Source organism: Falco rusticolus, chromosome 2 (assembly GCF_015220075.1).
Source record: "Falco rusticolus isolate bFalRus1 chromosome 2, bFalRus1.pri, whole genome shotgun sequence".
NCBI classification, from domain to species: Eukaryota; Metazoa; Chordata; class Aves; order Falconiformes; family Falconidae; genus Falco; species Falco rusticolus.
In genome coordinates, this window is record NC_051188.1 from 12,319,521 (window position 1) to 12,344,698 (window position 25,178).

General features: G+C 44.1%; 1 protein-coding gene across 2 annotated transcripts in view; it reads right to left on the reverse strand.

Moving 5' to 3' along the window:
• SESN3 (sestrin 3) overlaps nt 1-24,017 on the reverse strand; it is a 44,825-nt gene extending 20,808 nt beyond the window's left edge. Inside the window, exons 1-2 of one of the 2 annotated variants that reach the window (XM_037376096.1) lie at nt 23,769-24,017; nt 269-334 (exon numbers count right to left, since the gene is read on the reverse strand). The gene's annotated coding sequence lies outside the window, so the exon portion shown is untranslated. The remainder of the gene's footprint in view (nt 1-268; nt 335-23,768) is intronic. The other variant, XM_037376098.1, reaches the window with a different exon arrangement.
• Nucleotides 24,018-25,178: the final 1,161 nt, after the last annotated feature.

Here is a 25,178-nt window from a genome sequence, read left to right on the forward strand (position 1 = left end):
AGTAAGTGATCATCCCCCAGGAGAAGAGCAGAGCCGGCGCTCATGGCTGTCTCCAGGAGTGCTGGCAACCGGAAAAATGTCAAACAGCACCGCTTGTGTGCGATGGCAGGGTGGTTCTTACCCACTGGGGCCTGCTCCAGAGAAACCATCACTTTTGCTGGCAAAGAGCTCATCCAGGTACCACGGGAAAGCAGGTTCATAAAACTGTCCTGTACTGTTTCCATTTCAAAAGCAACCACCCACCTGGCCCAGCTAACCACAAACTTACTTCATTCTCTGGTATAAAGGCACTTGGTCCTCTTGTCAATGGTGGGGAGACTTGCACTCTTTTTTCCTGCAAAACAGTCACATACTTTGGTCAACATCAGGAATAACATACTAACTTGCTTATTTTTCTCACAAGATGAGATCTTCAAGGCTTGGATTTGGTTCTCTTCCCAAGGACACCTGGCTGCTTTACAGCCAAGTGAGGAGGTGAAGCCACCACACTGAACTGGTTCCATCAGCGTCGCAACCCCTGTACTCTGCACGAATGAACAGCAACGATTTCAGCAAGGGATAAGACAGGAAAAAAGCAAAAAAGCTAATGCTGACTGGTTTACAGACCAGCCTGAAGATATATAGACAACAGCAATAAAACATTTGGCACGATGCTAAAATTAGCCATCGGATTGAATGGAAGTTGGGAAAGCGGAGGGGAAAAAAGGCCTCACTCGGGAAATTATAAGCAAAACGCCGTTTTCTTGAATATCAGCATCTGATGAGACCCTCACTGTTGCAAAGAGTGTACAGACTTTGTGTGCCAAACATTGGCATGTAAAGCACTGTCCATGCCAACCGGTTAAAGGCTTGTTCCAGAAACCCAACACAATGGCCGCCTCACTCAGCTGCCAACCCTGCAGGAGAACCCACGTGCCACGCAGGCCTTGCTGCGCATACCCTAGCTGGAAGTCATGAAACACCCTTTGAGGATGATATATTTAGTACACAACGGGCTGATAGCGTAACAAGAGCCAGAGAACTATTTTGATTTATGAGAAATAAGAAATTGAACTAAGATAAACTGTGGAGGCCTTCACAGTGTGGCTGCTGACAGCCAGAGGGGTAGAGGGGACCTGGAGGGGCTGGCTGCTCCTCTGGCTTCACCAGGGGCAGGACCAGCACTGTCCATGCCATTCCTGACCGATGTTGGTCCACCTCCTCTTAAAGACCCTCCTGAAGGTTCCTCTGTCTCCCTGGGTCATTTATTTTGGTGACTAACTCCTCAGACCGTTATGAAGTTTTCCTAATGGTCCAGCCTGAATTTCCTTGGCAGTCATTTAATGCCACTGCCTCCTGTCTTTTCTTCTCTTCCTCTTCATGGTTGTATTTCACCTATCTGGGAACTATGGCTGCACACTTTCTCAAGTCCCCAGCTGCACCACAGCGTTTGTGACTCTCAGTAAGTCATCCACCAACAGCAGGATCGGATTTGCATACTAAATATTTTGAGACCTTAACATGGAAGTCCGAGGTTTTCCATAACAAATGACTCTTAAATACCTCTGCCAGGGGGGCTTAGGCTTAACTGCCATGTGCATAAACAGCGGTGCCGGTCCCAGAAGGAGCGTTCCACCAATTTCCACACAGGAAAATGAAGCCACTGGAGCTGTGTAACTATTGTCCTGCTCCTTAAAAACATCCTGTCCTTTCTAAATTAGATTATGAAAAAACATGCAAAATTCAGAAGTGATTATTCACCAAAGATGTTCCAAAGCAAACTCTCACAGGACAATTACATTTTTGACTTTGGCATAATTAGCTGCTAAAGATGCAAAAATAAGCTGAATGTGCTGTGTGAAGCCCAGCAATCAGGAGACAACTTACTGCAACCGCTGCCTGCTGTCATAATCCCAAATCCCATAAATACTTACGAATCAAATGTACTCAGTCTGAAGAAAGAAGAGAGGGTGCAGAGAGACTGGGTACCTGCACATGCAACCCCTTCCTCACACAGCTACACAAGGTGCAAGAAGACATCCTTCTAAGCTTTAAATACACAATCTTGCTGGCAGCCAGTCATTTCTGCCAACATTAAAAAAAGAAACACTTTCAAGATTACTATTAAGGTTGCGTTTTACTTGTTTTATGATTAAATTAGAGTTTAAAACCTTCACTTCATACTGCATAATCTCGAGGAAGCAGCTTTCACAAGCAAGACAACTTGGTAGCTGCAAACTGCCAGCTCTCCCTGGAGCACAGGTCTGAACCAGAGCTGAATGCCTTCTCCATCCTGCTCTCTGACCTATACCCTGCTTCTTCAGGCTCTGCAAAGCTGGTCCTTGAGGCCAGACTAGGGCAAAAAAACGCACACACTCCTTCTAGCAGGATCTGGCCTCTGTTCCCCCATTTCCCCACTCCATGTGACTGCTATTACTCCTTTGACCCTGCTACTGCTGAGAAGGAGGAAATGGTACTTAGTTGGATGAATGCAGGCAAGTTTCTCCAATGAACTCCTGTGAATGACAACAGAAAGCCGAGGAGACAGTCAGACACGAAAAATTAGACGTGTTAAATATACCACAAAAAAGACAAAACCCAGCTCCTTTTGGGTGGTGACAATTCTAAAAAACGCAAGCCTAAAAAGAACAGACAACCAGCCAAAACAAGAACAAAAAATCAAACCCCCAAACATGGCAACTCAAGTTGGTGTGTCTAATCACAGTACACTTCCAGGGAGCTGGGTTTTTTCTATATTAGAAGTGTATGCTCTTCCCTTCCATCAACACAAAAGTTCTTTTGCTTTCACGCCAAAGCTTTTAATTTATTAAAACTGGTTCAAACAAGCTTGTCAGAAGGAGCAAACATCATCTGGTTGCACAAGTTCTCAGGATGCTATTAATAAAAACATGGGAAGTTTACAAGCATTAAGAAAGATAATGTTGGCTTTGTTGAGCTGTACATACGAACCACTGCATCTCGGCACGCTTTATCTAGAGCAGTGATTTAAGTCTACCCAAGAACCCAAATATGAAAAACTACGTATGGGAACTGCAAAGCAACTTTGCAGATACATGATCCTTTATGGTGAAAGTTCTTGCAAAGCTTCTTGTTTCTCAAGAGAGCGGGTTTGTTTTCCTGTCCAACTAGTCTTTGCAGGTTACACTAGCTATCGCTAAGTCAACCAGGGTCCCAAATACCTTGTTTGAAATTGGATTCTTACGCCAAGTTGAAACAGGTTGCTCAGCAACAATAATGCTGCACACATATCAGCCATTTTCTGCTTCTCGTTCCTCCAGAAACACATTACCACAGTATGAGTAAGTTCTCTTAAAAGGTTTGCAACACATTCCATTTACATTAAGACTAGCACCTTCTGGGGGAGTGCTTCTTCAGAAGGAAAAAGATGATGAAGAGCTTCAAAGATAAGCACAGAATACCGAGCCCAGGCAAGTTACTAGGAAAAGGGCCACTACAAGCCAGAGCCTAGAAAGTGGCTTTGCAGTAGCATGCTGCAGCATCAGACAGCAGAACAAGACCTCTACAGAGCATGGGAGAGCTGCTGCAGGAATTCATGAAAAAACAGGTCTGAGCAAGCTTTACCTGTGACTTGCCTTCTGTCCTTAAGCTGCACTTGCAATGGTGTCAGGAGCTAAATATCAGGAATTGTTATGGTGACAAAGTAAAACCATTTTGTAATTCCATGTCTATAATTTGCAAGGAACAACTTCATCCCTGGGCGAACTCTGCCCAAATTGCACAGAGCCAAAAACTGTGACCTGCCATCTCCAGGTTTATTTTTAGTTGTGGCACTGACTGCGCACCCTCCCTCCAGAGCCAAGAGGCTGCGGGCACTGGGACATGGCACCTGCATCTCAAATAGCTGTTAGGCTGCTGTGGCAAAGGAAGGGATGCCAGAGCCGCTTGGCTGGCGACATAGCCGTGAAGCCCAAGCTGGAGCAAGCATGAGGCTGGCCGGCACTGGGACAGCACAGCAGCTTTCCTCCCAAAGCCTGAAGCAAAAGAAATAACCCTTCCTCCTCTTCGCTATCACATGAGTCACCATGTCCTCAGGCTTTAAAGAAATAGCTATTTTTAGCAAGCTCTAAAAGGAGGCTGTTTTATTTGAGAACAGAGCTGCTAGCTGGCGGGGCTGATTGAACAGCTGGTTTAGAAAGTGCTTCTGAATACCCATGAACGCAGAAAGCGCAAGTGAGAAGCAAGTGGTTGCACTAATGCGGGTGCATGAGAGCTCCTCATACACATGGTGCACAAAAACTAATTCATACTGAACTCAGTATCAAGGTGGTTATGCTGCAACTGGGAAGAAAAATCAAAAATCACAGGGAGGAAACATTTTGCACCTCAGGAGGGAATATGGCAAGTGGTGGCAATGCTACCACTCATGTCCCTGCAAATGCCCAGAGCAGTGCAAGCGGCTGGGAAACACCTAGAAAGGGGCTCAGAGCTTCCACTGACAAAAACTGCTATCATTATAAAGACATTAGGATAATTGGGCACTATATGAAACATAAATCCTAAGGGCATTCCAAAATAGCTCCTCCTGAGGAAGAAACTCTTTTCCCTAAACAAGTAGGAATTGTTTTTTGGGAAAGGCAATGAATATTTTGCTACCATCTAGCATTTCTAAGGAACTGTGGTTTAAATTCAGTGGTCTATCTCTTTATAATACTCATTATCATCTGTGTCAATTATCTGAGTTGAGTCCATCACTGGGACACCTGGGGGGGAGCAGAGAACTGGGTTTAGGACTCCCTATCTGGGGCTGAATCTCCCCAAAGGGATCGATTTTTTTCCCAGTCTCAAATTTATCTTAAAGTTCTTCAAAATCGAAATACACCAGTTCAGTCTCACAGACTCGACGCTGCAGATCCCACTTTGGTTTTCAGTCTGACAGACACAAATGCCATGAATTTTAGTTCACACGGTACAGGCAGTATTATTTGGTGGTGGTTGTGGTTAAACCCCTACCTACAGACTGGTTTCTGCTACCCCCACTATTGCTCACTGAACACGTTTCCACTTTCAGTTCTTGGATCCTGAGGCAGGGTCTACCTCCACCTGCTCTGATCACAGTCAAATGTTCTGGGTTTCAGTAAATCCTACCACGATTTTACAGTCATACTGGACCATCTGCTCTTTCCATCCTTGCTAAAGACAGAAGAAAGGATGAAAACAAAAGTAAAAAATAAAAAGTTATCTGAACACTGATTGTATCTTAGCTTTTACTATTATTCAAACCTTTCCTTAGGATGTGGGAGGGCTTTTCTTTATTTCTACATATGCCAAGTTGTATTTTAATTTATCCACCTAACTTTGTCAGAGGAAGAGCAGTTTAGAAAGTTTATGATGGCGTTAAGTTTATGATGCATCCAACTCATTTCAGGTGGAAACTTTAATACTTTTCATAGATTTACAGAGGATTAATGTAGTATTTAAAGCTACACATAGTCTTGCTGACTAAAAGGAAAACTTAATAGTCATCGTTTACTTGCCTTCACATGTCAGTACTCCAGGGAGGTTCTGACTGACAAGAATAAAAAAGCATATTCATCAAAGCTGTGAAATTTTGAAATCTACTGACAAACATTTCTTGGTGCATCATTTTTTAAAGAAAAAAAATCTGTTTATGGCATTTCATGTAATAAAACCAGGGGCTTTATAGCTTCAGAATGTATCTTAAATTCATCTCAAATTAAGTTTGCATTGCAATTTCAAAAATTTAGATACACATTAGAAGGGTAAACCTTGGTGTCCTGTTTTTCAAAACAATTTCCATACAGAAAGAAAGGACAAAGGAGAAAATAGGAAGAGGGGCAATCTGAATGATGCACAACACTTCACATTTGCTGACAGTGCAGAACTCCTCTTCATGACTGACCCATTCCTGTAATTAAACTGAGGACGTACCTCCAGAAGCAATAAAAGAGGTGTTCAGAACAAACAACGTCAAAATGTTGAGAGTTCACGAAGTAAAAGTCCTAGCCTACAGTCATTTGTTAAGGGCATTTCAAGTGTTTTGCAATGGTTTCTTCCTCTTAACAGACTGTACGAGTCCAAAAATGCAAACTAGGTGATAAAGATGAAAATTAGCAGAGGAAGTCAAACAGTAGGAAATCTTTTTTATGGAACAGCATTTCAAAATACTTAAAACAGTCACTGTTAACATTAAGAATTTGGCATCTTTGTGCCTAACAGCTGATGAAGTGGTGCAAGGAGCTGGGAAGAGAGCCAGTGCAGTACAATTGATGGGGAGCTTTTGCTTTGGTAACAGGTTACAGCCCTTTTGGACTTCATACAATAAAAGGAAGCCTATCCCAAGTTCCCATCCCTCCACCAGCTATTAAGAACACAATCCACACTAATTAGAAACCAAAGGGCAGCAATTTCTACCCAACTCAAGATGGATGGCCAGGCAGCAGTAGTCTAACAGCGGTTCCTCGATCTTTAGAAGATATCCGGTATACTCATCCTATGGAGAAAACCTCAGAAGTGAACACATAGTTACTGGCAGAAAAGCCTATTGCCTTTTTCATAAAGAAAACCTACACCTACATCCTTTTTTATCCTACTTCTGTTGCACTACCTTCCCTGTCCTGGAGATAATTTCTAGTAACCAAAACCAACCTTCAACTACATCTGGGAGCAGACAGGCAAGGACTGCAAGTCAAGTCAAACACCAGAGTAACAGGTATGCTGCAAAATACTTCTTTATTTAAGAAGCCTGAACTGTGTTCTGCATTTTTGTCAGTACAGATCTGAATATACCAAGTAAAAGATACACCTATAACTTACTCTTGATATAACTGGAGTAGTACATCTGAGAAAGGCTGAGGTTCCGGACTGGAAAAATGGTTAGATCTTCAGATTGGCTCAACTAAAGGTGTCAAGTCAAACCTAAACATTGACTATTAACACATGAAAAAGATGAGAGACAAACAGCTACTTCTACTTCCCTGTTGCTAAAGAATCACTTCTATCCAATTTAAGGCAAACTTCAAAACCTGAGGTCTTAGTCATGCCCCAATCCTTACCAGATACCAAGGGTGAAACTCAACCGACCAAACACAGACAGCCAAATCAGAGTTAGCTGGCTGGATCCTGGTTACAAGCGAAAAAGTAAGCTGATGTCTAACTCGGGATGAGATCAGTTGTGCCATGGGAAGCCTGGTTTTCCTCCAGAGACTAACAGGAATCCACAGCTAACCAGGTCAAACGCAGTGGTCTGAAGTTAGGCAAGACATGTACTACCAGCAGACAACAAATGGGTCTTCTGGTCTATTTCAGCCTTCAGGAAAAAACCAACCCCAAAACAAAACACCAAAAACTGAGCCAAAAGAAAAAAAAAAAAAAAAAAAAAGAAAAAAGTGACAAAGCAAAGATACCCTCATCAGTCCATGGGGAACCTCACCTCCTTCCCTCCTTTTGCACAACCAACGGTAACACTGGATTTTGTGTGCTCCCCAAGAAATGCCCTCAGGACAGATCCTCCTGTGATTGTCAAGATGACTCAAGATTCTGTGAGCATGGCAGAAGACCATTTTCTATATTTCAACAGCATCAGATATCAAGAGCAAAAGTTACAGTGGAAAACTTCAGTGGTTTAAGCTGGGACTTGTTTTATCTGTACCTTGGCCCACTTCCACCTTCAGATTTAGTCCAAGTCTGACATACTGAGACCAGTATTAGCTAGTTTGGGAAACACAGCCTTTAGCCACTAAATTGGCAAAACTGCCATCACGTTAATCTGCCACACCATCAGCCAGGACAGCAACGCTGCTTGCTAATGAAGAGTCTCTGAAGCAGCACGGCATACCGTTAATCCGCCACCCTCCCATGCAGAGAGCTGCCTCATCCTGCCTGAGCACAGCCCATCCACCCAAGCCTGGTTTCTCTCTGCCGGCGGGGTCCCATGTGCTTGGGAGGCTGCATGCTCAGCGTGGGCATGGGCCACGCATGTGGACTCCGTCCTCCTGCAGAGAGACCGTTATCAACTTCCCCATTCGATCCACGGAGCAAACCGCTGCCAACAGGTAGAACAAACATTTGATAGAAAGTACAGATAAAACAGCAGCTGCTTTGACAGACCTGAAAGAATACCTAAATTAACTACTGATAGCACAGCCTCTTTACTGTACAGTAGTTGAATGGTTAAATACTTGAATTCATAGACACACACACGTTTGATTTATTGGGCATACTGCCAGTCGGAGAGGCATAACTGGTAGATATTAAAAAAAAAAAAAAGACAGACCCCTAGGGTTATGTAAATCTGTCATGTATCTCTGGCAGAACTGCCTCCCAAGAGTGCTCTGCTGAATTTTTAATGGAAGCATTGTCTGAAAATACATGCCTTCTAAGCAAGCAAAATTGAATGGTATTCATCCATACTGTAAATGCATAATGGCATCCTTCTACTGTGAAGAAAGTTGGGTTTTTTTAAAGTATTTCAGAGATGCTAAATGTTTGAAATACTAGATTAATATAACAGCAGCACACAGCAAAATACTCCCAACAATGTATTTTAAAGAAAACCTTTAACGGACTCCATTGCAATTCATGCTGGAACATCCTCAAGTGCTACAGTATTCCAGCAGAGACCATCATCACCAAGGGTTTGTCAGAAGGAAGATGCATTTAACCGCAGGTTACTATAAAAGCAAACTAGGAGAACTGTTTAACCAGGGACTGGCACGGAGGCTGCATTCCCTCACCTCTCCTCTTTGGCACTGCTGTTGCATTCACTGTGACAAAGAGCAGAGCGAGAGAATTCAGGCGCAGTGTGCCCTAAACCACTAAGATTTAGGTTTTTACCAAGGGTTAAGACTTAAGGTTGCATCACACTGCAGTCACTAGCACAACTGCTGCTCTTCTAGAAATATTTAAATCTAGGTTTAAAGAAGTCCTTCACCAACAGTCAGTTTTAAAGAAGTCTTTGGTTAATGGTTCCTAAGCCAGGCGGGTGCATAGAGCTTGAGAAATTGAATGTTAATTCAGCCACTGCTGAGTTTTCAGTTGAAATGCTGAAGTTAGTTCAGACTGTAATATCATAAAAACATCTGCTCACAGCAAGTATAGATACCTACCTTTGCACTTTGATGTAAAAGAATAAGAACAATAACCTCCTCTGATTAGCATCTCAATCCCCCTGCAGTTGCAGGGGAGGAAGCTGGGCTCTGACCTCTGCACCAGCTCACTAAAGCTGTTTCCTTCACAGCTTCAACTACTTGCGTGATAGGCCATCAGAAGAAACAAAGCTACACAGGTGTCCTGGCCACACAAGGTATTTTGCTGGCTCAGGTGTTAGTCAAGCAATGTTCACGACTATTGTTAAACACTGTATGTTTACTAACTACCAAGCACTGGAAGTGCAGGGATCCACCATAGAGATTAACTCAAGAATGCAAAGGTTGAGGATCTTCCCAAGGTGAAAACTCTTTCACCTATAGCTATGAGATCTCAGACCATATAGTCCTGCTTCCCTGGCACTTCCACTACTTTTCACATGCAATGTTACTGCTGGGTTACAGCTCTTGCTTCTTGTAGCTGTTCTCTTAAAATGCAGGAGGTGATGCACTCTCTCAGCTCCTCTGATCAGCCAACTGGTGAAAACCAATGAACCAGGACATTTGAGTGGAAAGTCTGAATTTTAGCAGGAAAGCAACACACATGCTGCACAGGAGCATTTTGTTACCTGGGGCATCTTCACTGCACCTCCAGGAACAGGTAAAATCGCAGAAGCCCCACACTCCAGAAATAAACTCACCACGTGTCCCTGCCCATCCTCCGTCTTGAGAAGTCTGTGTCCTGGTAGTGTTTTCAGCTCGTTAAGAACTACTACTGAGCAAATAAATTGTGTCCCAGAATATGCTGCTACAGAAACTTGCTCCCAAGCACCTTTCATCTACCAGGTACTATATAAAACCAAATTCTATTCTGAGACATAATAAAGTCAAACAGATGGCAGAAGCATGGGTTTTCAAACTGCCTTTCCCACACATTTTATGTACAAAATTATCATAGTAGTTATTTTAAATCTGTGTGCAGGAACTCTCTTAAGAATCATGAAAGTAGCTTGCCAAAATTCAGAAAAACAAATCCTCTCACCCAGATAAAAGAAGGAAATGTGCTCAGCTCAGTACTGGAGCCCCCCCACGGCTAGCCTTCTGCCACCTTTTCCACATAGGATTGTGAAACACAGTAGCTGGAGTCTTGGAAAGCTGCTCCTGAACTGCTGAGCTTGCTGTCACAAGTATGTCAAGATATTTCAATGGACTGCCTCTTGGCTGTCACAGGCCATGCACAGTGTGCTTTTACCACCTCCAGTAAAAGGATTACGAACCAACTGGCAGGTGACAAGCTCAAGCGGAGGTTCTTAATCTTTCCCACAATGTACAACTAAGCTGTGGAAAACCTTGCTGTAAGATGCCATGGACACCATAAGTTGGCATGTCTAAAAGTGAATTGTTGAGCTCATGGAACAGAAATGCAGGAACGGTTATTAAATATGGAGAAATCACCTCCAGCTCAGCAGGTTTTCAAGTTGCAAATACCTGGAGACTGGGGGACAGGGCTGAGGGACGGTCATGATGAACTTCTTTTGTGCCCTCTTCCTGAGATACTGTCCCTTGGCCACTGTCAAGAGGCAGGACACGGAGCTTCCATCTGACCCACTATACCCGCTCTAATGCTGTTATATATCTGCAGCAGATTGGTTCAATACTACTACTTTTTTCTATAAATGCTACTAAAAAAGTGAAACCTATTTTCTATTAGAGATAGGAATTGGTGTCACCCAAACACAGGGGACATTTTAGCTAAACCAGACCACTGTAGAAACAAAGCACTGTGCTAATGCAGTGTAAAGATGCAGCCCACCTTACGGAGCTCCTTAGTGCCTGGGTGAGCGTTTCTACACTGGTCAACACAGGTGGTATCGTATCATCTGCTTCATCATCTTGAGTACATTACACTTCAATTATTTACTAACTTGTTTTTAGGAAGCAAATGTTATTTTTCTCCTTTTCTGAATGCACTTCATCAACAGTTACATCAATTTAGATCTGAAAAAGGTGAAGAACCACACACCACACCCCCCAAGAGTTAAAAAATGTAGACAGTATAAATATGCACCCTCCTTACTCACCTGATGGGCAGATGATGTTTAAATTGATGGTATCTACCTGGAAGAATATAAGCAGACATGGGCTATGCTACCACACCACGAAGAACTTTAGCTAAGCTGTTCACATTAACACTCAAGCCCACACAGAAATATTAAAACACGAGGCTGACATAAGGTTTCTAGTCCGTAGCAAACAGAACCTGTGGTTGACATCCCTTAAGATTTTAGAAGTTAATCCATTGAAAAGCTTTTTAAAAAAATGCGAAGCCCCTTTGGCACAAGTTTCTCAGATGAATGCTCACGTACAATTGATGACTGCTAAGCATCTCTGTTACAGTTTAAATAATGTAAGGAACACTGATGCTGTTCTCGTAGCACTGCTTGGCAAGGAACAGTTCCTCTGGACATCCAAAAGGAGCAACATCCTTCTGCTTTAAGAGAAGCACCTTTTTTTACCATCTTTCTTTGGTTGATGACTCAAACAGAAAGAACGTGCCAGACAAAAAATAACATCTCCCTGACTAACATGCTTTACCTCTAGCCTAAAGGTACAATTTCCAAGAGCAAGCACCTTGTTGTCTAAGCCAAGATTTTAAGCCTTTTTTGATTAGTTGACTCGTAAGCATTTTTCAAAAGGAGGTGGCATCTACACCATGCCTCTGAGTTTACTGAAGTAAGTTTTCTTACACAGTCTCCTTGGAAGAAGTCCACAGAATCTTACAGGTGCCAGGGCCACAGACGGAAAACCATGGGTGAGCCCTTTCGATTCTTCACCTGATAGGAAATCCGTAAAAGAGTCATCAATTAGAGTGAATTATTTCTCCAAGAAGTTTTGTTTGCAAAGGCTGGAGACCATTTTACAACGACCAAGGAGCTTGACACACTGTTTTATGTTTGGTTAATCTGGGAGAGGTCTGGGCAAAAGGCTGACAGAGGAAAGGCTTCATGTTGGAAGCATGTCTGAAAGCCACCAACTTGCTGGAACAACCGTAACAATACTTGCACTCAGGCAGTTTCTTCCTCTTTCCTCTTCTTTTTTTTTTTTTTTAAAGAACATTTTGCATCTTAAGCTACATCTTACCAAAGTGAGTCATTACCGTGATAAAATCTCCAAAACACATTGACTTAATGTGGCTGAGCTGGTGGCAACAGAGACCTGAGGTATAAATGTATTTTCCTGACAGAGCTTAAAAGAGATGCTGATTTTCAAAAATGAAGACTCATAACTGTTACGGAAGATTTATTGCATGTAAATACAGAGACGTATCCAGAGACAGATAAACTATTCCTGCCTTCTTCAGCCGTCTAGGCCAGCAGTTTGGCAGAACTTCAGATTTACCTCCAGCCTCAGAGATGACAGGCACTACCGTGTCCTCACATTGCTGCCTACACTTTTACTAAGAGGACTTTCGGCTATGTTTTAGTGGCTCAATGACTCTACAAAATACCACCACCAAGTACTACAGAAATAATAAACACACTTGGTTTATACCCTGCCCGAATGAAGCCTTCTGCAGCTACGGCAGAGTGATTAACATGCATTGTCTAATGAGACCCTTCATTGCATTCCACTCTGCTTGCTCCTTTTCTGAATGAAGTCATCAAACCCAAACTGAAACCTTTGCATCAGAGTAAGCCCAGCTCCTAAGAGACACGTTCACAGCCTTTATTTGCACTCAGCTTAGCTCTGTACAGACAGAAGTTACGACCATACAACGGGTATTCCAACTTTTCTGGGGAACAAGAACCGACGCCATAGACCTAGCTTCTCAAACAAGACAAATTACTCATGTTGAATGGCTGGATGCTACCTGTTAAGTATTCATGTGGCACAGCTTAACCCAAAGGAGTGTCCCATACAAAACAGCAACAGCACTGAATAGTCAAACTGCTTTTGCTTGTACTGCAGGTTTCTGTTGGATAAATAGGTCAAGTAACTACATCTTTATCTAATACATTTTGCATAAGTAACCTAAAGAGCAGGGGCATGGAGGGAGACCTTCCTTCCATGTTCATTCCCATTTTGCTTTTCTAACCCACGTGTGAAAGACAGCTCCAGCGCACGCTCCCTCAGAGCAGACTGTTCTCTTTCCACTTGACTTCAGCTCAGGTGTAACAACCACCAAGCTCCATCTCCCCTGAAGAACTACAACGTTGGCTGCAGGCTCCTTCAGCCTTTAATTACATTACAGTTGACCTTTTCAACCAACACACCTTTTCTTCTAACTACTTGTGAAGCACCAGCACCAAAGCGAGACATGAAGTTTTAAATGGCTGGAATAAAAGTCACCTATCTCAAAGCAGGTTCTACCTGCATGATGCCTGATGTTCCTGCCTCATCCAATGTTTCCCCAGTAACACAAAATTTACAACTACCAATGCAATTGAACAGTTTGGGTTTTCTGGAAGGAAAGTCTCTGATTCTCCTGAAGCATTTAATACAGCATGCACTGGTTGGAATTCTTCTGGTTCAACACTTCCACTGTATTTGTTTAGATGTGGAGACTGCAAAATGTAAAAATACTACATATGGTGGAGAAACAGAATAAAAATAACTACAAGGAAGAATACAAAAGGCTCTGATTCTAGTTCAGATGCATCAGAACTTATCTTCTGTATTCCAGAGGGAGAAGCTAGCCAGTCAAAATGACCTGTTGACTAATGAACATCATGCACCTGAAGCATTGTTTCAATGGATTTCCTACCACTGTGGACTGGAAGTTTCCACCGCAGGATGTTTCCACCACAGGATGCTAACAAAAGAGTCCTGATTCAGTTTTCTAGCAATAGCGCTCTGGAGTGAAAACTGCTGCAATGAAGTTAAAGAGGACTTAAAACATGGGTGCTAGAACAGCCGCGTGGCACCCAATGGGTGTTTCAATCAGCCTTTGGAGGGAACAGAACAAGCCTGCTTGTAACAGGGAGAGAAATGTGGTGCTTTAACTTTGAATTTTATTTATAGTGTGTTGTTATCAGCTCGTTACTACACAAGAACAGTGACAACTTGTGAATTTTAACAGCATGCTTCTACCTCACATGCACTTCGTACCATCTATAACGTATGTGCGCAGCCACTCTAAACTCAGCCTACGGAGTCAACAGCATGAGTGCTTCCACATAAACAGTTGTCTTAATTTTCTAATTCTAAGCTAGTTATAGCAGTAAGGCAATGAGTGCCCAGCAGAATAATCAAATCCTCATGCCAATTCCCTGGGAGGGTCATGGTTCACTCTGCCCGCTGAACAGCCTGTGGGTATTTGTGTGCAGGCAGCACAGTTGATTTCAAGACACAAAACATATTGTAGTAAAGCAACATTTTGAGTGTTCTTCCATGCTGGATGAGATCCAACTGGTGTCAGGTAGAATATTTAGACAGCGTGTAGGCGCTCCATTTCATTAGAGGTCTAATCAAATTTCTAAATGCTAGAACAAATTACTATTTCCACACCTCTAATCAGCAATGAGGGTGCTTTATGGAGAAGAATGTCAATCAACTCTGAGGGAATATTTTTTATTTTTTTAGTTAATAGGGATAATTACATTAAAACAGATTTAGAACCATATGGCCAAAACCCCTCCAGATACATTTAGCCAATAATGTAACTATATTCCCTTCACCACATGCTAAAGCAGGAGATATTAACATATTTACAAGCACATGCTATTAAATCAGGTTCAGCGCTGTTAAGATACTGTCTTATTAAATAGTTTTAACTGCACAATTCATACAGAGGAGAGAACATATGCTGGCTTTCAGTTGTTTTGTTTATATCAGCCAGAGCAAATCCAATGCAGTAATGAACATCCCAGAGACAGACAGAAGATGATTCTGAGTAAGCAGCTCTGTACTACTCTAAGAATGGCTTACATCGAGACAGCTAGTACTCTTCACCAACATCAACGTAACTCTTGTGTTACTTCGGTTACGTGAAATTGCTCAGAAGCACAAATTCTTAATTCTCAAGTAACCTCCAAGTCACACTTCATGTTCATTTTTGTGCAAAAATGTTAAGTCAGGAGTCATCCTTTCAACCATTCCTCCCTTCTAAGGAAGAATTCAATGGAATCTTTAAAGTATCAATTGACTGTAAAAGAATTTACGATTACTTACAAAGAACTTACAGCTTCTCTCTAGTTTCATGTCAAACCTGAGTTTGAATTTAATATACTTTAAATCAGATACACAATTATGCATTTTGATTCCGAAGTGCAGCAATTGAGACATACTGGCTGTATTTATGAGTTTACTGCTCATTCTGAATGGAAGAAAACCTGATTTTAGAGGGTTTTTTTTTTACTTTTTTTAGAGGTTTTAAATTTTTACTTTTCTTCCAAAAGTCTTCTGCACTTGGAGAGATAATAAAGGCCTATGGTTCCACACAATTCTCAAGAATGCAATTTCTCCTGGCTTTCGTACATGTTAACCTAATATTTGTGCATGTTGGAAGACTTAAGACACAACCCAAAGGGTGGTCCATACACTGACCACACAATATGGAGCAAGTCCATGAGGAACTTACTTCTTGTGAGATGCAGGCTTATCACTTCAGTTCCAGCCCACTCACCATACATGACACCAGGAACACTTCATATTCCTCTCCATTATTTTTTCCACCTGATCGCCTGAGAAAGGGGACCACAAGTACCCTCACACTGTTACCAAGTTCACTAAGTTGGGTGTTGAGCTCAGAATCCATTAGAAACCCATTGTTGGTCTAACAAAACAAGATGCTTACCTTGAGAGAAATATGACAGAGTCATTAACAGGGAAAAAAATAGTTGTTTGATCAGGAGGTTTTATCTGTTTATTTATCATACTCTAATTCAGGTACCCTGGGACATTGAGTAAAGATTTAAGATGCCTTTCTAGATTAAGAGCACCGACTTCTGTCTCTTACCCTGAGCACTATCACTTACACCCTGTTCAGCCCCTTCCTGACTTAAGTCCCCGACTGCCACAAGCATTATGGCCTAGAAGAAAAAAGGCTGTGCTTCAAAACATCTTACTTTCAATTTAAATAAGATGTAAGAATGAAGTTATGTGAATAAATCAATGGTTGGTATGGTCTATACCAAGAACAAAACTGTTTCTCAGTGTCCTAAACACGTAATATTAACCATCATCTACACCAGTATTTTCCCCTAACTGATAGTTATCCAATGTTTGATATGCAGGAAGCATCCTATAATAAAAAATTGAAACTAGTGGTTAAGAGAGGCATTTAAAATTAATATCCCTTGATCATGGCTTCCCCTATTACGGGTAACACTAATCTGCCCAGAGTGGCATACCAAGCACCCCATAAAAATATCTTAAACTATCTCTAACGTCTTCGATGGATTGACTGATGGATAAACAGTCAGAAAAAAAAATGTTTGTGAAGAACATCCCTACCTCCCTGTAATGGAATTTCACAAGATATCTGAGTCATCTGCATTACGCTCCCTATAGCTTCTACTTAAGGCGCACAGACTACCAGGCTGGGTTGCAGAGACAACAATGGGAAGGACCTCTGCATACAAACAGGAACACCTGCAAAGAACAGAGAAATTAAACAGCATAAATTATTTCCATACAGGTTCCTCCAAAGTTGATGAGGTGCAATTTCTCATTAACTAAGGTCTCCCTCCTGACAATTCCAATTTCTTTTCTGCTGAAAACACCCCTTTTCCCCCCAGTTCTTCCTGACCCACTTAGATGAAAGCCAACATTCAGCCTGACCAAGCAAACTATTGCTTGCAATCCCTCCCTATTCTCCAGCCCTGGAAATGGAAATCTGGTAATAAAATCTCCAGACTAACTCCTCTAGCTATACAAAGCCAGGGGAGAATTATACCACTATCTTCTCTTGCTCAAATCTCCCTAGCCAGAAAAAAGGTTCAAATAAGGAACCAAGCGAGTATTAACAGCTCCCTCACCAACGTGGGAGAGAGAAAAAAACCCAAGGATGCTTAACAAACCGTATTTTTTTTTCAGATTTCAAAACACCACCATTTAAAGAGATGTGAGATTTGAAGCATTAATTAAGTAATATGCATAAATTTAAAGCAAATGCTCACAGAGTCCACATCTCCAAACCACAACCTGAGATTTGGCTAATGTAACGCACCATTCCCACCAGCAGCAGTAAATCTTAACAGAGGACAACCTCCACGCTTGGCTAACCCACTCCCAACACTAAACCTCAAAGTTTCTTTTGAAGAAAATCCTCTTTCCCACTTTCCTTCCTTTCTTGCCTCCACTCCCTCCCTGTAATTCAGGGATGACCATCTTTTTGCTTTTGTTTTCTTAAATAAAAGTGGCTATTCTAAATGAGCGTGGTTCCTACGAGGCCAACTCTTACAGCTTTTCATTGCAAAACAGCGTCCTTCACCAGAGGTTCATTTCACCCACGTCACTCTCATTACAGGTCTAATGAAAATTTAATAGTTCTGCCTTCTCATTTTCAGCACATAAGACTACAAGGTACAAGGAAAAATTTTTAACAAGAGCTTTTAAGGCAAAACTGGAAGAATCCAGGAACCCTCAAGATCAGCATACATGTGCAAAAAACACTCTCCAATTCTGGGCAATGAAGCCAGTAATTACACAGGTGGGTGGGAGAACAATTATTTAAAAGGGTCAGACTGAAAAGATAAAAATTACTGCAACATTTGCAAGGATGGGAAGGAGCGAAACCACGGTCATCTCTGGATCTGCAGTGCATTTATTTTACAGCAAAAGAATCCTGTTCTCCAAATTGTTTCTTTTTAAATAATCTTTCCAGAAAAAGTAAGAATGTTGAGCATGAGGGCCCTGTTGCTGACCGTCTTAACTGCACTAAATAGCCAGGTTTGTTGCTCTGGGCTTACAGCTTTATATTTTGGACCCTCAAAGACCCATCCTCTCCCCCTAGCTGTTCACGCAGTATTAGAGCAGGAGTGACTCGAGCTGGTTTCACCACAGCAGTGCTCCAGGGGACGGAAGGCACAAACACCAAAGGCAGACACCATGTTTTACACAACAGAAAGTTGCTAAAATTAGAACCAATACAGAATTGGGTTTTCATGACAGACTTTTCAAATCACTTTGAGAACTCCTTAGGAGAGGCACATCAGAACTTAAGCCATCTAGGCAGCTGTAAAATTAAGACAACTACAGTGTGAGGAGACTTATTAAGAGTGGTCAAACTACGAAGACATAATTTGATTTTACAAAATCAGACCCTCTATCACAGCCAAGTTGTTGATCAGATTTCCAAAGCCAACTACACTACGCAACTCAACAACAACAAAATGATGCTGCACTGTGGAAAACCCGGGGTGTTTTCAAGCAAAGGCACAGCAACTTTCGATTTGCCTGTGTTCAGAATAGACTGAACCAGGCTGACTTTCTCCAAAACAGTTTGAGATGTCCTTGGAAGGCCTCTTGATTCTACAGAACAGGTATTAGCATTTCCATGCCCCTTCATGACTCACGGTGACACATATTTTAGCTTACATGGGCTTATGAGGACCTGACATTAGACTATTTTTTGGTTACTTTTGGGCTACTTTCTTACTCACCCACACAGAACAATAAAGTGAATGAACATCTTTTTTTTTTTTTTTTTTTTTTTTTTTCTTATTTGGATATGACCTCAACTCCCTGAGCTTAGGCTAGTGCTATGTAAGCACCACACCATTTAACGACATTTACACTTTTTTTTAATCTTAAAACTTTGTGCTTTTTTTGACAGCACCAAACCTAGAATAAACTATTCTAGAACCTTACACCTCTGGACCACTTCGATTTTCCAGCCTAACTGTATTTATGACCCATTTTACATCCATTCCTCTTGAAGAATTTCTCCTCACTGGCTGTTACCATTGGATGTATTTATAGACACGGATCACAACCCATCTCAGCCTTGTTTCTGCTGGATTAAAAAAGCAAAATCTTTTAGTCTCCTTCTGCAAAATCAGTACTCCATTTCTCCCAGCACCCAGCCAGCTCACCTTTGCACCTGGTTTAATCAGGGTCCATCCTCTCGGCATCCCTCCCTCCAACAACACTGTCCTGCAGGCTGACAGCAAACTGCTGGTCCTCACACACACACAAACATCCTTCTCCCTGCTCCTTCCAAGGAGCTGCTCTTTATTAAAAGTTATGAGTAACAAAGAGCCAAGCCTGTAACTCTTACATTTCATACCACTGGTTTGACCCTATTTATAACTACACCAGCATTCAAGGTCTCCCAGCTTTCTATGAAATGTTCCACTCTTTCCCAGGACCAACATTTACCACTTCTGCCGTTGTGTATGTCTTTTAGAAACAGTCACGCTCTCATTGCGATTTGGGACAGTGTTTAAACCAAGTTAGTTTCAAGTGATAGAAAACCCACTGGTAGTCTCCCCTCAGCACAGCGACTTCTCTTCAGCATGACCCACTCCATCCCCACTCCCATCAGTTCCAATCACTCCTCTATCATTAACAGGAAGAGAAAATTGACAAAAGTGTCAGATCAAAGGCCCCTATTGCCCAGTACCTGCCACTGGCAGGGGCAATAGCAGACAAGTAAACAGTCAGGAAAGTATACAGAAATTATACCGTAAAGTGCTGCTATTCCTATTAAGATCTTGTTTGATTCTTTTCTGTTCCAATCTTGCCCAAATACTTTTCAAACCACTTAAACTTTCTGGTATTTAGAACATTTTGTGTTAGCAATCCCAAGTTTTACTTTGAGTGACTGCTAGTGCTAGCAAGCAGTTCACCTTTGATGTTACTTCGATGTTTATGAAGCTCTAGCACTAGTCATCCAAAGCTTTCCAAACAGGACACTCTATGCTGATGTCTTAACAGAAGATACTACTTTCGCTTAGTGTGACCTACTTTTGGTGGTATCAGTCATATGTATTTTCTCATATATCCTGTATGCTTTTCCATCAAAATTTGCTTTAATAACTTGCATTGTGTTAGGACTCGGCTAAAGGAGACTGGCATGGACGAATGAGGAGTACTGACATTATGTTTGTCATATGACGGCCCTTCCCTCACACAGGATCCCCCTCCACTGGGTAGGTCTATGCAAAACAGAAACAGATCCTGGATTTCATACACTTTTATCTAGGACTCTAGCACAGAGACTGGCTCAAGCCAAGAGGTCAGCTAAGCCGGGTTCAATTCCATCTTGCCAACCTCCGTGGATACTTATAAACCACACTCCACTATCACCCCATTTTGCCGTTGCCCTTTTATCTCCCTCACGAAATCCAACAAAACAATACTTAATCCTGGAACCATGTTTATACTAATTTTCTTTTCTATCATACTGACTTGCATGTACATGTAAAAGAACTTTTACTTCACATGCTGTGCAATTGCAACTAAGCCGGAACAGTTGGCAAACTCTCCCTCTTCTACATTTCCTGACATATCAGGATTTTTCCATCCCTGAAGACTTTTTGCCTATTGCTAAATGCCTTCTGAAGCAGTTATTTGTCCAAAGAAATACTAAGCCCTTCCTATACATTTCTTTGTTTACTGGGCTATGATTTTGTGAGGGGCAGAACCTTGCGTTTCATCAGGCTCCAGACCCCCTCCAGCTTTACACCCTGGAGCTCCCCTGCTCAGAGACTGCCCCAGATGCTGCATTTCCAAACACAAGAGCTGGAGGCTGTCCTCATTATTGCAATGGCAGCAACTCTCAGTCACCTCTAGGAAAAGACTTGGCTACAGCACTCATGTACCCTTTTAAGCACTCTACCTGCTTATACCAGTTTTGTTACAATGCTTGCCATCAATCCCACGAACCAGAACTATCATCTCTTCTTGCTCATTTTTCCATTTATTTTAAGCTGCGTCAAAGCATTAGCCTCAGCTGTCTGTTCAACAAGCTGCTCACCGAATCCAAGCCAGCATCACCTACTATGGTTGTCTTTTTTTTTTTTTCCTAAATCCAATAAGATGTAGCTGTAATATCTATGACTTGTCTACGCCTTCTGATTAGCCAGCAATTGTTCTGCAAGTAGATCTGGTTATTCACAAGTGTCCCTGTCACAACACTAAACAACCGTGAATTGCTCTTTTTAATAATTGCACAAACCTCCTCCATAGGCGAATTTAACCCAATGGATCCTCAGCAAGTTTCAAGCGTTACCCTAACAGAACTTTCTGCAATATAACTCATAACTTTGATTAATTTGAAATTAGCTGAAACCTAAAGCACTGCATCTAGCTTTTCCTGTTTCCCCGATTGAAAAGAAACTTACCTTCACCCATGAGAATCCAAAACTTGCCAGACTATTTACAATTCCCTTATATGGCACTGAGGAAAAGCTTGCCTTTGCCCCTTACAACTTTGACAACAGCACTACCTCAGCTGCAAGCGTTCAAATACTTCACATAAAGACTTAAGACTGAGGAGGGCAGAGAGATTCAACCATGTTTAAGGCCAATCATTTTTCCAGTATATTATCACATGGATGTTAAAAAAATCCCCAACACCATCAAAAGGACAGATAGAGGCAGCAACTTATCTGAAGATTATTACTCTGAGACTCAGGTCAAATTTGCATCTCACTTCCACCAATCCTTTTTTTTTTTTTTCTCCTGTCTTCTACTTGCATGCTTGCCAATGAAGTGCAAAAGGTTAAAACTACAGTGATTTTTATTATACAGCTTTTAAATAATTACAGATGTAGTCAGAGGCTTTGTAATTCTATGTTTATTCTCCAGCCTAAACAGAGATGCAGTGATGTCCTACTACAACTGCAAGCACAGAACCTTTTTCATAGGCTCTCAGTGTTTCTTTTTTTCTTTCCCCAACTTTACAAGGAAAGCAGCTGAAATGAGCACAAACAAAGCAGGACAGTGCTAAGCTGCCTTCCACAACAGACCCAAACAGATAGCTGTGTTTTATCATCACCCTCCCTAAATTCCTGTAAAAAATAATAAAAATAAATAAAAAATAAATCTAAACCAGCAAGTTAGTTTCCTGTTACCAGAAAAGTAACATCTAGGAACTGCCTGCTCCCCCCACCCCCCCACCCCGATATTAAAGAGGTATACAAAAAAAAGTCCTACCCAGCAGGAAGAGACGGATGGCTTCAAAAAATTCAGTTATTTAAATTTAGTTTTAGATCTACAAATGCTGCCAAGCACCACGTTATTGTCAACAAAACATTTTGATTATTTGGCAGAACAAAGCAAGCTCCCTCCCTGCTTTCTCCACAGACATATTTGGCACGGTTAATTTGTATGTCTTTAGACATATGTCAAGTCTGAAGCTGTTTCAAGCTTTAACCCCGCAGAACTTCTCTCTTTTAAGTACTTGTTTTTCTTAAAGCAGTAACAGCAGCAAGTTAAAGCCAAGAAGGGATTCGATCCTGCAACGAAATAGTTAAAAATCAGACCTTGCTGATGCGAGCTTCTCTGATCCATTACATTCTCCCAAGCTGAGCTAAGAGTGAGCACCAAGTATCAACTGTAATATGATCCAAGAGTTTATGGAAAAATAGCTGCACATACCAAGCATGCACATTTAGTAAGATTTTGTTCCATTAAAATATTCGAGAACAGAGTTTTTCAGATCTGCTTCTCTCTGACCGATTTTTAACGTTTCTCCTCCCCCCTCCCCTAAATACACACCTCCTTTCCAAAACCCAACCCTAAAAAACAAAAAAAAAAAAAAAAAGACAAGAAAAAAGCAGTCCTACTGCAGGGAAGAGAGGCTTGAAAAACAACTTTGATTGGCACTTGGCCTGACCCACAGAGGAAGAAAACAGTTTTTGGACAAAGAGCGCAAAATATTGAGCTGATTGACTTACAGGCTTCTTAGCATTCGCACGGAGCACCTGGTGTGAAACGTATCGGCAGAGACTGAATTAAAATAAAACCAAAAACGGCCTCGCGTTCGTCTGCGGGCGCGGGGCTCGGCGCGTTTGCACAGCTCAGCAATTTAATTCATTTGCGCTGGACAAACAGGCAGCACCGCCGCCGGAGCCCCCCGCCCGGCAGATGTCGGGAGGAGCTGGCCGAGACCCGCAGCCACGGGGGCCGCGCCGCAGAGCCGCGGGGAGGGGGCTTGGCGCGGCGGGGGGTGGTGGGGCAGGGGCTTCTCTGGTGGTTTTTTGGTGTTTTTAAAGCTCGGATTTCGATGCCCCCGCGCAAAGACCTGACGGAGATCGCGGTGATGAATTCTGTCAGTGAAATAGGTGGGTAAACTTTCCAAGCGCGGCTGGGCCCCCGAGCCACCCCATCCCCCCCGTGCCATCGGGGAGGCCAGGAGCACCCGGGACCCTCGGGGGGGTGGGGGGTGCGGGTGCAGCCTAGGGCAGGGGCGAGTGACAACTGTCCCAGAGACGCCGGCGATGGGGTACGGGACCTGGCACCCCTGCGCACCCCCTGGCACACCTGGGCCGCACTTCCCCGCCCCGGCCCCTCCGCTGCCACCCAGCTCCCCGCCGGCACTCAGCTCCAGGCAGCCCCCCCAAAACCGCCCCCCCCGCCCCACCTCCATCCCCCCGCCCACTGCTGCCCTATGGCCCGCTTCTCCTCACGCCTGCTGGCCCCCCCAAACCGCCGCCCCATCGCCCCGCTCCCCCAGTCCCTCCTGAGGTCTCTACTCACGCCTCCCGCGACCCCTCGGCTCCCCCCGCCTCACAGCGGGCCCCCCCCGTGTACCTGTCTCGGCACCTTCCGGCAATTGCCGCACACCCGGTACTGGCCGGCGGCGGGGCGGCGGTGGCGACTGCCACGGGGCCGGGGCCGAGCCGGTTCATGCTGGCGGGGAGCGCGGCGCTGGCGGGCGGGGAAGGGGGGAGGCGCAGAGTGGCTCCTCGCCGCTCAGCAGCCCGCGCGCCGGCCAACCCCCATCCTCCAGCCGCGGCCCCAGCACCCCGCTCCGGGCCGCTGCCCACTGCGCACACCCTGCGCGCTCCGCCAATCCGCGCGAGCCGCCCCGCCCGCCGCCGCTGCGCTCGGCCAAGCGGGGCCGCCCGCCGCCGACCAATAGGCAGAGCCCCTCTCCGTCTCCATCTCCAGGCAGCCTCCGAGCGGGGCGGGGAAAAGGGCGTGGTCACCGCCGCGGAGGGGCGGGGCCGGCCGCGTCTCTGGGCAGTGTTGGGGAGAGAGGCGGGGCCGGCGCTCTGGCGCGTGCCTTCTTCTGGCCAATAGGGTGGGGCGGCGGGCGCTATGCAAACGAGGCGCGGGCAGCCCCGCCCCGGAGCGGGAGGGGCAAGCGGCCGGCGGGGGCCGAGGGAGCGGCTGGCAGGGCCAGCGGGCGGCCGGCGCACGGGGGGCTTGGCTCCCCCAGCCCACCCCGGCCGGTCCGCCGGCCCTGCTCGGGGCCGCTGCCCCCCAGGACGGACCCCGAGGGGCCCACGTTTGGGGGCGCAGAGCCGGGCAGGGCGAGGGGTCACCGGTGTGATGAGGTGCGGGCCTCAGCCTCCCAGGCCGCCAGGCCCAGGCCGAGCCCTAAGCCCAGGCTCCGGCCCAGCCCCAGGCCCCGGCGCAGGCCCAGGCCCAGGCCGCCCTCCTGGGGTATCGCCCCCCCGCAGACGCGGATCCGTTAATGGTAGTGAGGGTGCTCGCTGCTACCCGCCGAAGGCATCCGGGGCAGGGGACTGTCTGTGTGAAGGGCGCGCTGCTCTGCAGAAGCGCCCGCTCCGAGGCGTCAGTTTGCACATGTAGGGACAGGACTGCTCTGCTGCCAGGCAGAATAGGATTAGGTATTTGTTTAGGGTAAGTTGGGAATGTTTGGAGCACGCATGCGAGCGTGTGTGTGTTTGCCTCGGGGTCGTTGGGATTGTTAGAAATGATGAGTCAGGTTTTCTAGGCTCCATGCTAATGCACGGAGATGGAGTGTGTAATTAGAACAGAGACGAATCTATAATCTGCAGCCTGGGATAGCTGGGGTATAACCTCTGCTTTACATCATAGCATCACTGCAGTTTTCCTTGTTTGTGTGCTCTTTAGCTTTAGATTTTAAATGTGTGTGTATGAGCTTTAACATGAGTAGTCCCACTGGCATCAGTAAAAGTTTGTTTATTAATAATGTCGAGCATTATATAATTCCTATCTCAAAAGGTACAG